The 17,949-nt window shown below is 46.0% G+C and overlaps 1 non-coding gene and 1 pseudogene across 1 annotated transcript; both read left to right on the top strand.

The window, feature by feature from the left end:
* The first annotated feature begins 1,655 nt into the window (after positions 1-1,655).
* LOC126177374 (5S ribosomal RNA) lies at positions 1,656-1,773 on the top strand (annotated as a pseudogene).
* Positions 1,774-10,152: 8,379 nt separating this feature from the next.
* On the top strand, positions 10,153-10,227 carry Trnat-ugu (transfer RNA threonine (anticodon UGU)). Its single transcript has one exon. It is a non-coding gene; the product is annotated as a tRNA-Thr (tRNA).
* The last annotated feature ends 7,722 nt before the right edge of the window (positions 10,228-17,949 follow it).

The raw sequence follows: 17,949 nt of genomic DNA, 5'->3' as shown, positions 1-17,949 counted from the left end.
ACGCTTCATCCAGTCCCAAACATGCTCAATGGGGGACAGATCCGGAGATCTTGCTGGCCAGGGTAGTTGACTTACACCTTCTAGAGCACGTTGGGTGGCACGGGATACATGCGGACGTGCATTGTCCTGTTGGAACAGCAAGTTCCCTTGCCGGTCTAGGAATGGTAGAACGATGGGTTCGATGACGGTTTGGATGTACCGTGCACTATTCAGTGTCCCCTCTACGATCACCAGTGGTGTACGGCCAGTGTAGGAGATCGCTCCCCACACCATGATGCCGGGTGTTGGCCCTGTGTGCCTCGGTCGTATGCAGTCCTGATTGTGGCGCTCACCTGCACGGCGCCAAACACGCATACGGCCATCATTGGCACCAAGGCAGAAGCGACTCTCATCGCTGAAGACGACACGTCTCCATTCGTCCCTCCATTCACGCCTGTCGCGACACCACTGGAGGCGGGCTGCACGATGTTGGGGCGTGAGCGGAAGACGGTCTAACGGTGTGCGGGACCGTAGCCCAGCTTCATGGAGACGGTTGCGAATGGTCCTCGCCGATACCCCAGGAGCAACAGTGTCCCTAATTTGCTGGGAAGTGGCGGTGCGGTCCCCTACGGCACTGCGTAGGATCCTACGGTCTTGGCGTGCATCCGTGCGTCGCTGCGGTCCGGTCCCAGGTCGACGGGCACGTGCACCTTCCGCCGACCACTGGCGACAACATCGATGTACTGTGGAGACCTCACGCCCCACGTGCTGAGCAATTCGGCGGTACGTCCACCCGGCCTCCCGCGTGCCCACTATACGCCCTCGCTCAGAGTCAGTCAACTGCACATACGGTTCACGTCACGCTGTCGCGGCATGCTACCAGTGTTAAAGACTGCGATGGAGCTCCGTATGCCACGGCAAACTATCTGACACTGACGGCGGCGGTGCACAAATGCAGCGCAGCTAGCGCCATTCGACGGCCAACACCGCGGTTCCTGGTGTGTCCGCTGTGCCGTGCGTGTGATCATTGCTTGTACAGCCCTCTCGCAGTGTCCGGAGCAAGTATGGTGGGTCTGACACACCGGTGTCAATGTGTTCTTTTTTCCATTTCCAGGAGTGTATTTCAATGTCGCTGCGAGATGAACTACTTCTGACAGCAACAAACACGCCGCTGCTAATTGTTTCTTACCTGTCTTTTTTTAACACCTTCGCAAAAATTTCAGCTGAACGTATCACTGACTTTAGCTAGATTTTAGTGCCTATAACGATTTGAGGATCAGGGCTTTCTATTAGCACTTGGAGCTCTGGTACTTTTCCGACGCAGCTACGATGATTTACAATTGTTATACCGATGGTTCCTGTATCTACGTTCTTTCTGTGTTCGACCTGCACCCTTTGAGATTGAAGCCCTGCGTTTCTCCGCGATCGTCTAATCTAAACACCACCGCCCTTTTCGCACCACACACCTTCTGCTACCCGTGTAGCCGCCTCCTGCGTGTAATAGACTCCAGACCTGTTTAGCGAAACCCGAAACCCCAGCATCCTACGAGGCAAGTTAAGGAATCTGCATCCGCAGAAACGTCTAAGCTGCCTTTTCAGACCCTACACTCGGCTTCCAGAGGTCCGTAATCGGTCCTGTCGATTATGCTATTAATGGTGAGCTCTGCTTTAATCTCGGCAACGGCTTTGCCGCAGTGGATACACCGGTTCCCGTTAGACCACCGAAGTTAAGCGCTGTCGGGCGTGGTCGGCACTTGGATGGGTGACCATCCAGGTCGCCATGCGCTGTTGCCAATTGAGGAGCTACTCGACCGAATAGTAGCGGCTTCGGTCAAGAATGCCATCATAACGACTGGGAGAGCGTTGGGCTGACCCCACGCCTATCCTATCCGCATCCTCCACTGTGGATGACACGGCGGTCGTGGCCTGAAGACGGAGTGCTTTAATCTCAAAAGCAAGACTGGCAACCTTTTAACACTTCAGATAGCCGCTCGCAACCAGAGAGAATCTCTTCCGATCCAAAGCGACACACATCATTGGTACCGACGTGAACGACCACCTCTAGTTGACTGCAACCTGTGCTCTTCATGGCAGCAGAAGGACCCGCTCCACGTCTGGAATGACTCCACCCATTATGCACACTTAGTGCACATTGTTGACTGGGATACTCTCTTTGAAATACTAAAGGTGGCAGGGGTAAAATACAGGGAGCGAAAGGCTGTTTACAATTTGTACAGAAACCAGATGGCAGTTATAAGAGTCGAGGGACATAAAAGGGAAGCAGTGGTTAAGAAGAGAGTAAGACAAGGTTGTAGCCTCTCCCCGATGTTATTCAATCTGTATATTGAGCAAGCAGTAAAGGAAACAAAAGAAAAATTCGGGGTAGGAATTAAAATCCATGGAGAAGAAATAAAAACGTTGAGGTTCACCGATGACATTGTAATTCTGTCAGAGACAGCAAAGGACTTGGAAGAGCAGTTGAACGGAATGGATGGTGTCTTGAAGGGAGGATATAAGATGAACATCAACAAAAGCAAAACGAGGATAATGGAATGTAGTCGAATTAAGTCGGGTGATGTTGAGAGTATTAGGTTAGGAAATGAGACACTTAATGTAGTAAAGGAGTTTTGCTATTTGAGGAGCAAAATAACTGATGATGGTCGAAGTAGAGAGGATATAAAATGTAGACTGGCAATGGCAAGGAAAGCGTTTCTGAAGAAGAGAAATTTGTTAACATCGAGTTTAGATTTAAGTGTCAGGAAGTCATTTCTGAAAGTATTTGTATGGAGTGTAGCCATGTATGGAAGTGAAACATGGACGGTAAATAGATTGGATAAGAAGAGAATAGAAGCTTTCGAGATGTTGTGCCATAGAAAAATGCTGAAGATTAGATAGGTAGATCACATAACTAATGAGGAAGTATTGAATAGGATTGGGGAGAAGAGAAGTTTGTGGCACAACTTGACCAGAAGAAGGTATCGGTTGGTAGGACATGTTCTGAGGCATCAAGGGATCACCCATTTAGTATTGGAGGGCAGCGTGGAGGGTAAAAATTGTAGGGGGAGACCAAGAGATGAATACACTAAGCAGATTCAGAAGGATGTAGGTTGCAGTAGGTACTGGGAGATGAAGAAGCTTGCACAGGATGGAGTAGTATGGAGAGCTGCATCAAACCAGTCTCAGGACTGTAGACCATAACAACAAGTGCACATTGGTTTTCTTTCGCTTCTTGGTAGCCATGTCCCTAAGGTGCCCCATAACGCGCCTGACATTGGGGCTCCCAACTACCAATAATCCCACCCTCTATACGGATCTTGCATTTTGAGAGGTTTCCTCTGAAACAGGATAGGTGACAGCATCTGTCTCAGTGACAGAGTCAGCCACAGAGAGCACCTGCACCCTGTTTGTCAGACAAACCGAGGCTGCCTCATGTGCGGCCGCCTGGGAAGTCTTTCGCCACCTGCTACGCCCCCGGGCGACCTCCCACTCGACCACAGACGAGGGGTCAGCCTCAGTGCGAGCAGCAACTGGGCTGGCCACCGGTGAGGACCGATCGACTGGACCTTTGTTGGATCCCTATCGCCGACCCACAATAGTGATGTCCATCCATTGCAGCCTCAAACAGTGCACCCGAAGTCATCACAGCCTGTAGCTGCGAGTGAAGTGTCACCAATTCGGTTCGCATCCACGCACAGCAATCACAGTCCTTATCCATACTAAAGACCCTGGAAAACACTACACAAACCACTATAGACACGCGCTACGGAACTTTGTCGTAGACACTGACGAAAACGTGAGAACTGTGCCTAATAAATTAGATCAACGAGCTGAGATTGAGAAACTAAGCTACCAAAGCACTCTGATGACACTAAATGATTCGCCCCTAATTAGGGACTCGCTATATTTCACCAAGACGGTTTACTTTCCTACACAAACGTAAACGCTACAACTGTGTCTATTAAATATTAAATTAATACGCAGAAATTCAAGAAACTCAGGTACCAAAGTACAAAGATGAAACTATATAATTTGCTTCTGGTTAGGGACTAGTAAAATGTGATGGTGCACCTGACAGCACCTCGGGGTGTATTCTCTTCAAAGAAGAAAGGGCCGAAAATAAAGGTAGTTTTGAATTCGCACCACACAGTGATAACGACGAGCTCAATAGCCTTTCGTACCCAACACACAGTTCAACAAAACCTCAAATTCGGCAGCTACGTATATACACTGTACCCTGTTGTATAAACTGCACTTCATCACTACATAGAATATTACCAGGCAACATGTCATCAACTTCGATCCATGCCAGGAAACGAAGAGCAAATACAAAACGTTTCTGCGGATCACAAAGTTTCGGTTGCTGCACCGTCTGCATGTTGTACAGATTCCATTATGAAACAGACCACAAAATTTCCCGTACTATTGACTATGTTATGGGCAAATCTCTTGGCACTGCCTGAGCACTAGCTCTACCCAGCGATTGTGCTGCATGGTCAGTTACACCAACAGCAACCTCGTCAATACCTTTCACAGGGATAGGACGCATCCCTCTTCCACGTGCCATACCAAGCTCATTATCATCTTCTTCAAACCATTTAACGACATTGTACCCCTCCTTAGACCGCTCAGTCGGAGGAACTCTCACAATGCACATCAGTTTCATCAACAGTTCAGTCTCTCTCCTTGACAGCCATACTGTTCACTCACATTATGGCTTGCAAATGAGAGTGTGGATACAATTCCGTCATAAAAACAGTGTACAGCGCCTTACAGGCACGTATTGTCAACAAGTGGATCTAATTTCTTCCTGCGTAAATCAGTTGCGAATATATGCATAAACACATCTACCATGTTTCACTGCCATACGATAATTACAGCCCACACTGCACCTTCGTGAGTAGCTGCACATTAATTATAATCACCCGGCACTAGCCTTCACGCAACTTAATTCTATTTTCAAACAGATTATTACACTTAGCTTTACGATACCACATTTCGTAAACTGATGCGGAGAGGGACGTCTTTAAATATATTAGATATACAAATGAAATGATAATTAAATGGACACCCTAGCTGCAAGCAGGCGTAGATATACTTCATTGGGGACATGTTGAAAATGTGTGCCCCTACCGGGACTCGAACCCGGGATCTCCTGCTTACATGGCAGACGCTCTATCCATCTTTTTTTTCATTTGTCCAACGCCTTAACCATTTTTTGTTTTTTTACAAACTTTTTTCTTTTTTTATTTTTTATTTTTTATTGTTTTTTTTTCTTTTTTTTCTACCAAGTTTTTTTTGAAAGCCCCTTAATAAAAAAAATAAGTGCCACCGCCACTTTTCATCCTATAACAAAAAAAATCTAGTCCACTTCAGGCGTAGGCTCCTGGTTAAACCCACTCCAGAGAGCTGCCTATATACCAGGGGAAATATGGGAAATCAAGGTTAGGGCTATCCTTACAAACAACAAAATCTTCCTTTTTTTGAATTTTATTTTTATGTTATTTTATTTTATTATTTTTTTTATTTTGTTTTGAGTAGTTTTGTTGCGTATTTGATCAGAGGCCTTCTGCGCGCCGCTGGTAATATGTTGAGTCACGTCTTCTCGAAATTGATGTGTTCCGTTGAATTGTTCAGAAATGTTCATTGGTTTAAACAGGAAATCTTCTTCTTTCTTGGCTTAACACATTCCAGCTGCGAGGCGGCTCGTGCAAAGCACTCCCAAGGAAGTTCGAGAAAAATTGTCTGTATTTTGGGTGACGGACAACGACATAATGACGGTCATTGAGGTATGTCCAAAAATCGAGTACAGAGTCTACAGTTTGTCCAAATAGGTAGTGAATGGCATGTCCGCGAATCCAATTCACAGCATTGGTCTTTGTCCAAGGAAAATAGTCACGTTCCGGAAATAATAATGAAAGGGGAGTAATCCGATCCGGAATGTCCCGCGTCAGAAAAGCCACAATACGTCGAACCAAGTGCCAAACCTCCGCCGCCGGTCCGCAAACAAACCGATGTTCATCAGTGTCTGGCACTCCACACATGGAACATAAAGGTGATTGGGCGAGATGGATACGATGAAGGCGAAATTGATTGATTTGCTTACCATTGACAGTTAGGTACCAGACAGATTGAACATTCGTGTCAAGGTAACAGGCGAACACCGCGCGCCATACATGACACCAGTCAACGTGGGGGAACTTTTGTTCAATCGGGTTAGGTGGACGACCTAATTGGAGGACACTGTATACTTCCTTTGTCTTGAGTAAAAGCGGTCTTGGTAAGGTGATGCGTAGATAACTGAGTTCAATAAAGAAGTACCGTATATAATGGAACTGGGCCGGAACATCCGAATCATCACTGGGGCTGACAGTGAGACCGGCGAATATGCCGACAGGAGGAGACCAGTGAGGCTCGTTGGGCAACGTGTCCATACCGTCATCAGGGAGCTTACAAATAGGGCGCGAGTTCTATCCGGCACGTGAAACAGACCTATCCCACTTCGTTCAAGGGGAAGAGTAAGGGTTGCATAGTTAACTTTGAACAACAGCCGAGAGCTGACGAAAGATGCCATCGCTGCCAACATGCGACGTGCCACAGTAAGCGGGAAAGGTAGAACTTGTGCTACATGGGGAACTCGGGATGCGATATATATATTGACATATCGAGCTCGTTGGAGAATATCTAGGGATCGAAGGCGATGGTCCATAAGATCTGCTCTGATCATTAAAAGGAGGCGTCGGCAGTTGATGGTGGCCGAACGCCGGAGATCAGATGAAAAATCTATTCCCAAACAGCGAATGGTATCAACGGTGGTGAGAGGTGTAACGCACTCCACGGGAAGTCCCGTGCCAATGAACATAACTTGTGACTTACGTACGTTTAAAGAGCTACCCGACGCCTCACCATAAGTCGCTACCCACGTCAAAACAGCTCGAACCTCGTCGGCATTACGTAAACAGATGACTACATCGTCAGCATAGGCCGTGCAACAGAATCGGTAGCGATCTATGGACAACCCTACCAAACGTTGTCTTAGTCCACATAGCAAGGATTCCAAGGAAAAGGCGTACAAAATTGCTGATAGAGGGCAACCTTGACGTACGGATCGACCTATTTTTATCGGTGGAGTGAGTCTGCCATTGTACATAATTCTGGACGAGGCACCCCGCAGAAGGCGCATCACTACCGTGATAACGGCGACTGGAAAACCTATATGGTGGAGAACGGCCGTAAGGAACGAATGGTCAACCCTATCAAAAGCTTGACTAAAGTCCAAAGACGCAAGTGCCCCAGAGAGGCGTTGCGCCTGGGTAACGGCGATCATATCCCTGTAGCGGCATAAAGCCGTGCGGATATTATTATCCCCTCCCAAAGATGTTTGGTCTGGCGACACAACATATCGGGCAACGTTTTTAAGTCGTGCCGCCAAAAGGCGAGTGAAGATTTACATATCACTGTTAAGGTGGGTGAGGGGCCGATAATCACTGATATTGTTGCCACCATGCGGTTTGTGTACAGGAATAATAATTCCTTCCATGAAAGCGTCCGGCACAGGTACACTCCTGGAAATGGAAAAAAGAACACATTGACACCGGTGTGTCAGACCCACCATACTTGCTCCGGACACTGCGAGAGGGCTGTACAAGCAATGATCACACGCACGGCACAGCGGACACACCAGGAACCGCGGTGTTGGCCGTCGAATGGCGCTAGCTGCGCAGCATTTGTGCACCGCCGCCGTCAGTGTCAGCCAGTTTGCCGTGGCATACGGAGCTCCATCGCAGTCTTTAACACTCGTAGCATGCCGCGACAGCGTGGACGTGAACCGTATGTGCAGTTGACGGACTTTGAGCGAGGGCATATAGTGGGCAGGCGGGAGGCCGGGTGGACGTACCGCCGAATTGCTCAACACGTGGGGCGTGAGGTCTCCACAGTACATCGATGTTGTCGCCAGTGGTCGGCGGAAGGTGCACGTGCCCGTCGACCTGGGACCGGACCGCAGCGACGCACGGATGCACGCCAAGACCGTAGGATCCTACGCAGTGCCGTAGGGGACCGCACCGCCACTTCCCAGCAAATTAGGGACACTGTTGCTCCTGGGGTATCGGCGAGGACCATTCGCAACCGTCTCCATGAAGCTGGGCTACGGTCCCGCACACCGTTAGGCCGTCTTCCGCTCACGCCCCAACATCGTGCAGCCCGCCTCCAGTGGTGTCGCGACAGGCGTGAATGGAGGGACGAATGGAGACGTGTCGTCTTCAGCGATGAGAGTCGCTTCTGCCTTGGTGCCAATGATGGTCGTATGCGTGTTTGGCGCCGTGCAGGTGAGCGCCACAATCAGGACTGCATACGACCGAGGCACACAGGGCCAACACCCGGCATCATGGTGTGGGGAGCGATCTCCTACACTGGCCGTACACCACTGGTGTACTGAATAGTGCACGGTACATCCAAACCGTCATCGAACCCATCGTTCTACCATTCCTAGACCGGCAAGGGAACTTGCTGTTCCAACAGGACAATGCACGTCCGCATGTATCCTGTGCCACCCAACGTGCTCTAGAAGGTGTAAGTCAACTACCCTGGCCAGCAAATCTCCGGATCTGTCCCCCATTGAGCATGTTTGGGACTGGATGAAGCGTCGTCTCACGCGGTCTGCACGTCCAGCACGAACGCTGGTCCAACTGAGGCGCCAGGTGGAAATGGCATGGCAAGCCGTTCCACAGGACTACATCCAGCATCTCTACGATCGTCTCCATGGGAGAATAGCAGCCTGCATTGCTGCGAAAGGTGGATATACACTGTACCAGTGCCGACATTGTGCATGCTCTGTTGCCTGTGTCTATGTGCCTGTGGTTCTGTCAGTGTGATCATGTGATGTATCTGACCCCAGGAATGTGTCAATAAAGTTTTCCCTTCCTGGGACAATGAATTCACGGTGTTCTTATTTCAATTTCCAGGAGTGTACTTCCGGAGACATCAGTTCCCGACAGATGGAGTTGAAGGTGGAGTCTAACAAATCACGGAAGGTGCGATAAAATTCGAGGGGAAGACCGTCGGGTCCTGGGGAGCGATTGATGGTTCCTGCCCGGATCGCATCGCGGACTTCCTCATCAGTCACCTCTGACATCAAGTCAATTGCCGCATCTCCTGGGATACCACCGTAGTTGAGCTGTGTGACTTCCTCGATCAACTCTGGGGAATGTGGAATTGCGGCGTATAGCTGCTGGTAGTGGGCGTGAAGCACATTCCCTATTGCAGATTGGGTTACGTAGCGACGTCCTTCTTGATCTGTTAGGACGTGAATCAATTTTCGGCGTCGATTTTGGCGTTCTTGGATGATATCGACGGAAGTTCATGAGGCATGCGATCAGCAGTACAAGATCGTACTATCGCTCCTTCCAGATGCCTTCGCCTGAGATTGGAGATTTGGGCCTTAGCATGGTTCATCCTTGTATGGCGCTCAGGGGAGGCTGGCATTGTGGAGCATTCTCGTAGGATCCTGTAATAAAAGGCCATAGTGCTCTTCCTCCAGGCGACAACATCTTTGCCATACCGGATCAAAGTTTTTCGAAGAGCAGGTTTTGCACACTGGATCCACCAGGATATGGTAGACGGATACGTGGGTCGGCGTCTATTATATGTGATCCAAGTGTCTTCTATTAGAAGTCGACAGTCAGGTGAACTAAGAAGTGTCGTGTTCAGTTTCCATAAACCACGTCCGTGCCATACGGCCTGTCTTGTGAGAACAACATCACAGAAGTAAGTCTCATGATCTGAGAAAGCAACAGGCCAGATTTCAGCCTGTCGAGTGTGTTGAATTAGGGATCGCGAGATGTAGATGCGATCCAGTCGGCTAGAGGAATGCGCAGTGATTTCCTGCTTACATGGCAGACGCTCTACCCATCTTAGCCACCGCGGGCACAGAGGATAGTGCATCTGCAGGGACTTATCCTTTGCACGCTCCCCGTGAGATCCACATTCCCAACATGTCCACACCACTACATTCGTAGTGCGCCTAATAGATGGTAGATTTATCTGCCACGAGTAATGAGTGTGATGGGCAAGCATCTATTAGGCGCACTACGAATGTAGTGGTGTGGACATGTTGGGAATGTGGATCTCACGGGGAGCGTGCAAGGGATAAGTCCCTGCAGACGCACTGTCCTCTGTGCCCGCGGTGGCTCAGATGGATAGAGCGTCTGCCATGTAAGCAGGAAATCCCGGGTTCGACTCCCGGTCGGGGCACACACTTTCAACATGTCCCCAATGAAGTATATCAACGCCTGCTTGAAGCTAGGGTGTCCATTTAATTATCGTTTCACTTCTAGCAAAGCTGCATGGTCATCCACGGTAACTGTTCTTTTGGGAACAGATACTACCGTCATATATAGATATAAAAATGCCAAGAGTCAACTGAGACTGGTGTTGTGGTATGTCGTGTAGCTCAGCCATACTATTAGTGTCTCTTAAATCTTCTCCACTCCATTGACTGACTGGTACAGCAACCATTACAAGTTATCAGAAAGAAAGTAGTCTTGGTTGTAAAAGAATGATTATTTAATGACGCCTTTCACCCTTTCGGGGCATCATCAGATTATGTAGTATTCAGCACATAAGCATTCGTCAGGAAACATGCTAGGTAGGACGCGGACCTTAAACACACCGGCATCCGCACTCTTAGAAGTGCAGAAATAGGACCACGCTTACAAATCTGTACAAATGTAGCACCATACGTATACACAGTGGTAGTTCTCTCCGAACAGACATGTAAACGTACACGTGGAACTCATACACACACTCGACGAATATGTTTACATGACATTTTAAGAAAATTGCTGCCGTGAATACAAGATGGCGCCACATTTGTACAGATGTGTAAGCGTGGTCCTATTTCTGAGCTTCTACGCCTGCGGATGCTGCTGTGATTAAGGTCTACGCCCTATCTCGCACGTTTTTTGTGGAATGCTTATTTGGGGCATACTACATAATCCGATGATGCACAGAAACAGTGAAACGTGACGTTAAATAATACAACCCAGACTGTTGTCTTTTTGAATTTGTGAATACCAACTAAATGTAGACTGAGAACAGTGCGTAAGCGTGTCTGGTGTCAGTCGTAAACATATTTAGTGAGTTGCATACTTTTTATTTACTGAGCTATGAAGACATGTTTTGATTTATTAATATTTAAATCGCACATAAAATGGCTCTAAGCACTATGATACTTAACATATGAGGTCATCAGTCTCTAAGACTTAGAACTACTTAACCCAAACTAACCTAAGGACATCACACACATCCACGCCCGAGGCAGGATTCGAACCTGCGATCGCAGCAGCAGCGCGGTTCTGGACTGAAGTGCTTAGAACCGCTCGGCCATAGCGGCTGGCAAATCGCACATAGCTACAGCAACCTGACAGCACAATTGGATTTCGGTATCAGAGACATGGAATTGGGAATAGACTGTAGCCATGAATGTTATCACATACTTTGGTGAAATCGACAAGTTGGATTTCTGCTTTACTGTATTGCAGCAACATCCTTTCATAGACCTCAAGCATCGGTAACGCCACACAAAACTGTATAAAGTCGACAAAGCTAAAAAAAAGAATTAAAAGAACATAATGTGGAGCTGAGTTACGCGAAACACAAGAATTGTGAATACCAAAACCTCAGAACGCAAATGGAAATAACTGAAATGAAAAAATTCGTATTTCGGAGTTTATTAAAGGAGGCTCCAGTGTAGCGGTAATACTTTCTTGTCTCATTCATTTTGAAAGGAATTTTGTGTGAAAGAATATCCGAAACAAAAGGAATCAATGGCTCCTTATTACCTGGGATAGGCTGGTATTTCGTCTCTTTTCCATTCAGTGACCGTTGTAAACGTGATGTAACAGTACTTCCTCGCTTATACTGTCGGATTTTAGTCAATCATCTGATGTGATTACTTGTAATTATGGACCAGTGCCACTCCCATCGCAGTTCGTAATTATCTCTATCTTCTTTGATAATTCGAATCCTCGATTATCTCCTTGCCTTAATTTCTACCCTTCACCACCAAAAACTAAGTGCAGGTTGTGGTGCGATATTACTCAATCTGATTCCAAAGCTATTTCTCAGATGTTGCTACTTCTTCTAAGAATGCATCCAATGCATTCCTGCAAATCATCTTCCAGTTAGTTGATGCATTGAATTAATTAAAAGGATTTACCTGTTCCATTCTTGCTATTATTTTAGATCTCTGACTTTTTTCTTTGACAGCTTTCCAGTTTGTTGTCTAGGATTTTCATTTTATATGTCCATGGAATTTTAATGAGTAGTGTTAAATATTACTTCGGTGGTCATTGTATGAATCTGCTACTAGTACTGAACATTTCCAGAAAAGATTGCTGTATATTTATTCTTCCAGTCATATGTATTTTTTGACTTGCCAGTTACAAAGAACCCATTAATTTGTAAGGCAAACAATATATTTGATAGAAACGCGCTTCACACAGTCGTTCAAGAATTAGCAGGCCATTTTTCTGCTCGTGCGTCATTTTATCGGACTGTCTTGTGGAGGACATAGGTTCTGTGATTCTGTTAACTGTTCTGCTAAGAGCTGAAGACTAGAAACATCAAACAATCTAAGTGACAAAATTAACATTTATCTGGAGAACCGAATACAGCGTTCCTGTTTGAAACTTCCTGGGAGATTGAAACTGTGTGCCCGACCGAAACTCGAACTCGGGACCTTTGCCTTTCGCGGGCAAGTGCTCTACCAGCTGAGCTACCGAAGCACGACTCACACCCGGTACTCACAGCTTTACTTCTGCCAGTACCTCGTCCCATACCTTCCAAACTTTACAGAAGCTCTCCTGCGAACCTTGCAGAACTAGCACTCCTGAAAGAAAGGATATTGCGGAGACATGGCTTAGTCACAGCCTGGAGGATGTTTCCAGAATGAGATTTTCACTCTGCAGCGGAGTGTGCGCTGATATGAAACTTCCTGGCAGATTAAAACTGTGTGCCCGACCAAGACTTGCCCGCGAAAGGCAAAGGTCCCGAGTTCGAGTCTTTCCTCGCTTTAATACTCTGACTGTTTTCCATTCTTATGAACTGATGAGTATAAGACACTTTGACCATACAACATTTGGAGATCTTACAACTCTGCATTGACAGAAATGGTTCAGGAGTATCCTTAAAATCAAAGCAGTAATTACATAGAATGAGTACATAACTCTAGGTAACTCAACAGTTTTGTCAGATAGCACTTGGCTCTCCCGAGGGGACGACTGTTGGCATATACACAGCGTGCCGTCTAGTAATGAGTGTTTAAAACATTTTATCCGTGATTTTGCGCTTAGAGCAATTGTAGGGACGTGTAACAGAGTACTGAGAACACAGCACTGAAAACGCGTTCAGTGAAAAAATGCTACTTACAGTTTTCGGCATTTCCGCTCTTCAGTTATCCTATGGTGAAAAGCCTGTAACGAAATGTATTATACCTCGTTATTCCAATTTAGGTACTGCTTAAAAGAGAAGTAGCGGCTCCAGCGTCTGTAAAACCGCCAACGGCCGAAAGATGGTCGTGACTGTCAAGATCTCTCCATATGGCATCCAAATTATGCCCCTGGCAGATGATGGCAGGTAGACTGGGTGGTAACTGTATTATGTAATATTTTTCTTACAAGGGAACCTCCCTATCGCACCCCCCTCAGATTTAGTTATATGTTGGCACAGTGGATAGGCCTTTAAAAAATGAACACAGGTCAATCGAGAAAACAGGAAGAAGTTGCGTGGAACTATGAAAAAAATAAGCAAAATATACAAACTGAGTAGTCCACCTGCAAGATATGCAATATCAAGAGAATTTGAGCTCAGGAGTGTCGCGGTCCCGTGGTTAGCGTCAGCAGCTGTGAAGCGAGAGGTCCTTGGTTCAACCTTTCTTCCAGTGAAAAAATTTAATTTCTTTTATTTTCAGTTTATGTACAAACTCTTATGTTTTCATCCCTTTTTTGGGAGTGATTATCACATCCACAAGAAAACCTAAATCGGGCAAGGTAGAAGAATCATTTTACCCATTCGCTAAGTGTACAAGTTAGGTGGGTCGACAACATATTCCTGTCATGTGACGCACATGCCGTCACCAGTGTCGCATACAATATATCAGAAGTGTTTTCCTGTGGAGTAAACGGTTGACCTATGACCTTGCGATCAAATGTTTTCGGTTCCCATTGGAGAGGCACGTCCTTTCGTCTACTAATCGCACGGCTTTGCGGTGCGGTCGCAAAACACAGACACTAAACCTATTACAGTGAACAGAGACGTCAATGAACGAACGGACAGATCATAACTTTGCGAAAATAAAAATAGTAAACTTTTTACTGGAAGGAAGACTTGAACCTAGAACCTTTCGTGCCGCAGTTGCCCACGCTAACCACGGGACCACGGCGTTGCTGAGTTTACATTATCAATGATGGTGCCTATCTTGCGCATGGACTACTGAGTTTGTATATTTTGCTTATTTTTTTCATAGTTCCACACAACTTCTTCCTGTATTCTCAATTGATCTGGGTTCAGTTTTCCAAGGCCTATCCACTGTGCCGACTTATAACTAAATCTGAGGGGGGTGCGATGGGGAGGTTCCCTTGTTAGTTTGCATTTGGAAATTCGTCGTGAACTTAAAAATTATCTTAGCTCAGTTAGGGTTGCAATTCAGTTTGTTTATTAAAGCAGCATAAACTTTATTAGTGGAATTCATCGACGTTGATATTCTGCAAATGCTGCTAGAATCTTTATCTTATTAATGGATGATGGTGACAGTCGTTGCCACGGCAAATTTCTCTCGCATCGCTCCGACATTTGAAAACTTAATGAAGATCTACGAGATGTGGCTGTAAAATAACGGGACTATTGTTGTAAGACATTTTATTCCAGGAACATAATATTTAGTTATTGACATCCTGGATATGTTCGCCTGTTGTATCTCTACAGCACTCCACGGAATATTCCATTGGTGGAAACAGTGGTGTTGGCGGACTTCCTCTTCGGTCTTCTTTGTGATGCGTGCCGTTTTTTTTTCCACTGCGTCAAAGAACTGAACTCATTTTACTTTTACTGTTGATTTGACGCTGAGGGATAGGTAAAAGTCACATGGTGCTAGGCCAAGTGAATAAGGTGACTGATCGAAAACCGGGATGCTGCATTCCGCTAGAAACGTTTTACCACACAATGCAATATGAAACGGACCATTCTCTTGATGCAGAATACACGACTTGTTCTTCCACAAGTCGGGTCGGTATTTTTTTCTTTATTTTCTCGCGGAGTTCAGCAAGAGCCTCCAAGTAGTAATGTCGATTAATAGTTTGCCTTTCAGGAATCCAATACAAATACACACTTCCATGAAAACAGAAAAAAAAGATCATCACTTTCAATCTTGATGTGCTCATTCGAGCTTTTTACTTTCCCGTGAAGTTGGGCCCTTCTAACTCATCAATTGGCGCTTGGTTTCTGGATCGTAAGTGAAAAGCCAAGGTTCGTCTCATGTTATCACTCTTTCCCAGAAATTAGGATCATTTTCGATGGTATTCAAAGTGTCTGTGCAAATATTTTCACGAAATTCTCTTTGTTCGATCGTGAGAATTTTCGGCATCAGTTACACACACACGTTTTGTGGTGTCACCGCCACACCACACTTGCTAGGTGGTAGCTTTAAATCGGCCGCGGTCCATTAGTACATGTCGGACCCGCGTGTCGCCACTGTCAGTAGTTGCAGACCGAGCGCCACCACACGGCAGGTCTAGAGACACGTACGAGCACTCAGCCCCAGTTGTACGACGACTTTGCTAGCGACTACACTGACGAAGCCTTTCTCTCATTTGCCGAGAGATAGTTAGAATAGCCTTCAGCTAAGTCCATGGCTACGACCTAGCAAGGCGCCATTAACCATTTCTAGAGGGAGTCTCACTTGTATCATCAAGAATGCTGTATACAACTGATGGATTAAAGTTAAATATTCCAGCAGCTACGTACTTTTCTTTATAGCATTTATTACGTATCCTGTTTCAGACCTAACGCCAGCCGGCGTGTGTAAACGCGTGCCTTTCGGTTACCCGTCACTGTGGACTGGCTGTCTTGTCAGTCCACAACACGTTTTTCATGTTAAATATGTTGTGGAAAATGTGCCTTCCGTATTCTTTGTTAGTTCCTACGTGAGAATTTTCAGCACTAGTTTGGCACACACTATTTTAGTGTTAGATACGTTATGTAAAATTTGCCTTCCTTAATCTTCGTTAATTGCTACAGTTTCAGCAATCGATGTGATACTCAACCAACGGTCAGATCGAATCAGATTGCCTAGTTTGTTTTATATTTTCATTCGTATTCACTGTTGAATGGCATGCTGGACTTGAGTCATCTTCGCTGTCTGCCATCTTGGAAACGCGTGAACCACTCAAAAACTCGCCTACATGACGAACATTCTTCGTCATACATTTCTTTAGTAAGAGAAAGTAGCTTATTCGAATTTAATGTGAAACTTCATGACAATTCGTCGCTCTGTTACCACACTTATCATTTTTCCGGGTTAACAAAATAGCAGCTCTTACGCAAACGAAGTCCAGGCACACAGTGAATTGTTTGCCGACACCATAAATGCTACATTCGACTGAGAAAAGTTCACGCTTCACAGCTACTGGTCTTTCGTCTTTGGCGCACGCCTTCCTACTCTGTGACAGCACCTCCGTGCTTCACAGCCACACTGCACTCTAACATATACAGACACGGCAGCCACCGCGGTAAAAATTAATGAACGTAAACATGCGAAAATTGTTAGCGTTTGACAGCTGAAGCAACACTAGAGCCCATAGCGGCGAGAAAATCAACGATAAGATTATCTGCTATTAATTATTGTCCTACTTAATTTACAGAATAGTTTTTATATTTATACGTTCCAAGCGTTAGTAAATGACAACGAGTCGTGAAGGATCGTGAAAAAAATGTAAAAACAGCCCAATATCAATACTTCAGTGTAGCATACTTACTCATGAAGAAATGCTTTTGAATATGCATATGATTACAGCTTACTCCGCTTCACACAAGAGAATACAAATACATATTTCATGCACTCGAAGCATATACTCTGTATCCAGAATGTGATTTTCACTCTGCAGCGGAGTGTGCGTTGCTATGAAACTTCCTGGCAGATTAAAACTGTGTGCCGGTCCGAGTCTCGAACTCGGGACCTTTGCCTCTCGCGGGCAAGTGCTCTACCAACTGAGCTACTCAAGCACGACTCACGCCCCGTCCTCACAGCTTTACTGTGGCTAAGCCATGTCTCCGCAATATCGTTTCTTTCAGGAGTGCTAGTTCTGCAAGGTTCGCAGGAGAGCTTCTGTGAGGTTTGGAAGGTAGGAGACGAGGTACTGGCAGAAGTAAACGAACGACGGGTCTGATCCGCCTTGGAACACAACACAGGACAGAACAATATTGCAGAAACAACGAAAAAAGCGTGCCAAATTTAAACGAACGCAAAATCTCCAAGAATGGCGATCTTTTACAGAAGCTAGAAATTTAGGGCAGACTTCAATGCGAGATGCTTATAGTAGTTTCCACAACGAAACTTTATCTCGAACACTGGCAGAAAATCCAACGAAATTCTGATCGTATGTAAAGTGTGCTAGCGGAAAGACATAATCAATGTCTTCTCTGCGCAATAGACTTGGAAATACTATCGGTGATAATACTGCTGAAGTAGAGTTATTAAACACAGCGCTCCGAAATTCCTTTATCAAAGAAGACGCAGTAAATATTCCAGAATTCGAAGCAAGAACAGCTGTCAGCATGAGTAACTTAGATTTAGATATCCTCGGAGTAATGAAGCAACTTAAATCACTTAATTAAAGCAAATCTTCCGGTCCAGACCGTACACCAGTTAGGTTCCTTCAGTGTATGACCCAGCAACAAAAATGGCTCTGAGACCTATGG

Source organism: Schistocerca cancellata, chromosome 3, assembly GCF_023864275.1.
Source record: "Schistocerca cancellata isolate TAMUIC-IGC-003103 chromosome 3, iqSchCanc2.1, whole genome shotgun sequence".
Taxonomy (NCBI): Eukaryota; Metazoa; Arthropoda; class Insecta; order Orthoptera; family Acrididae; genus Schistocerca; species Schistocerca cancellata.
Note: the sequence above shows the minus strand (reverse complement) of the source record. Positions and strands in the feature narration are given on the sequence as shown.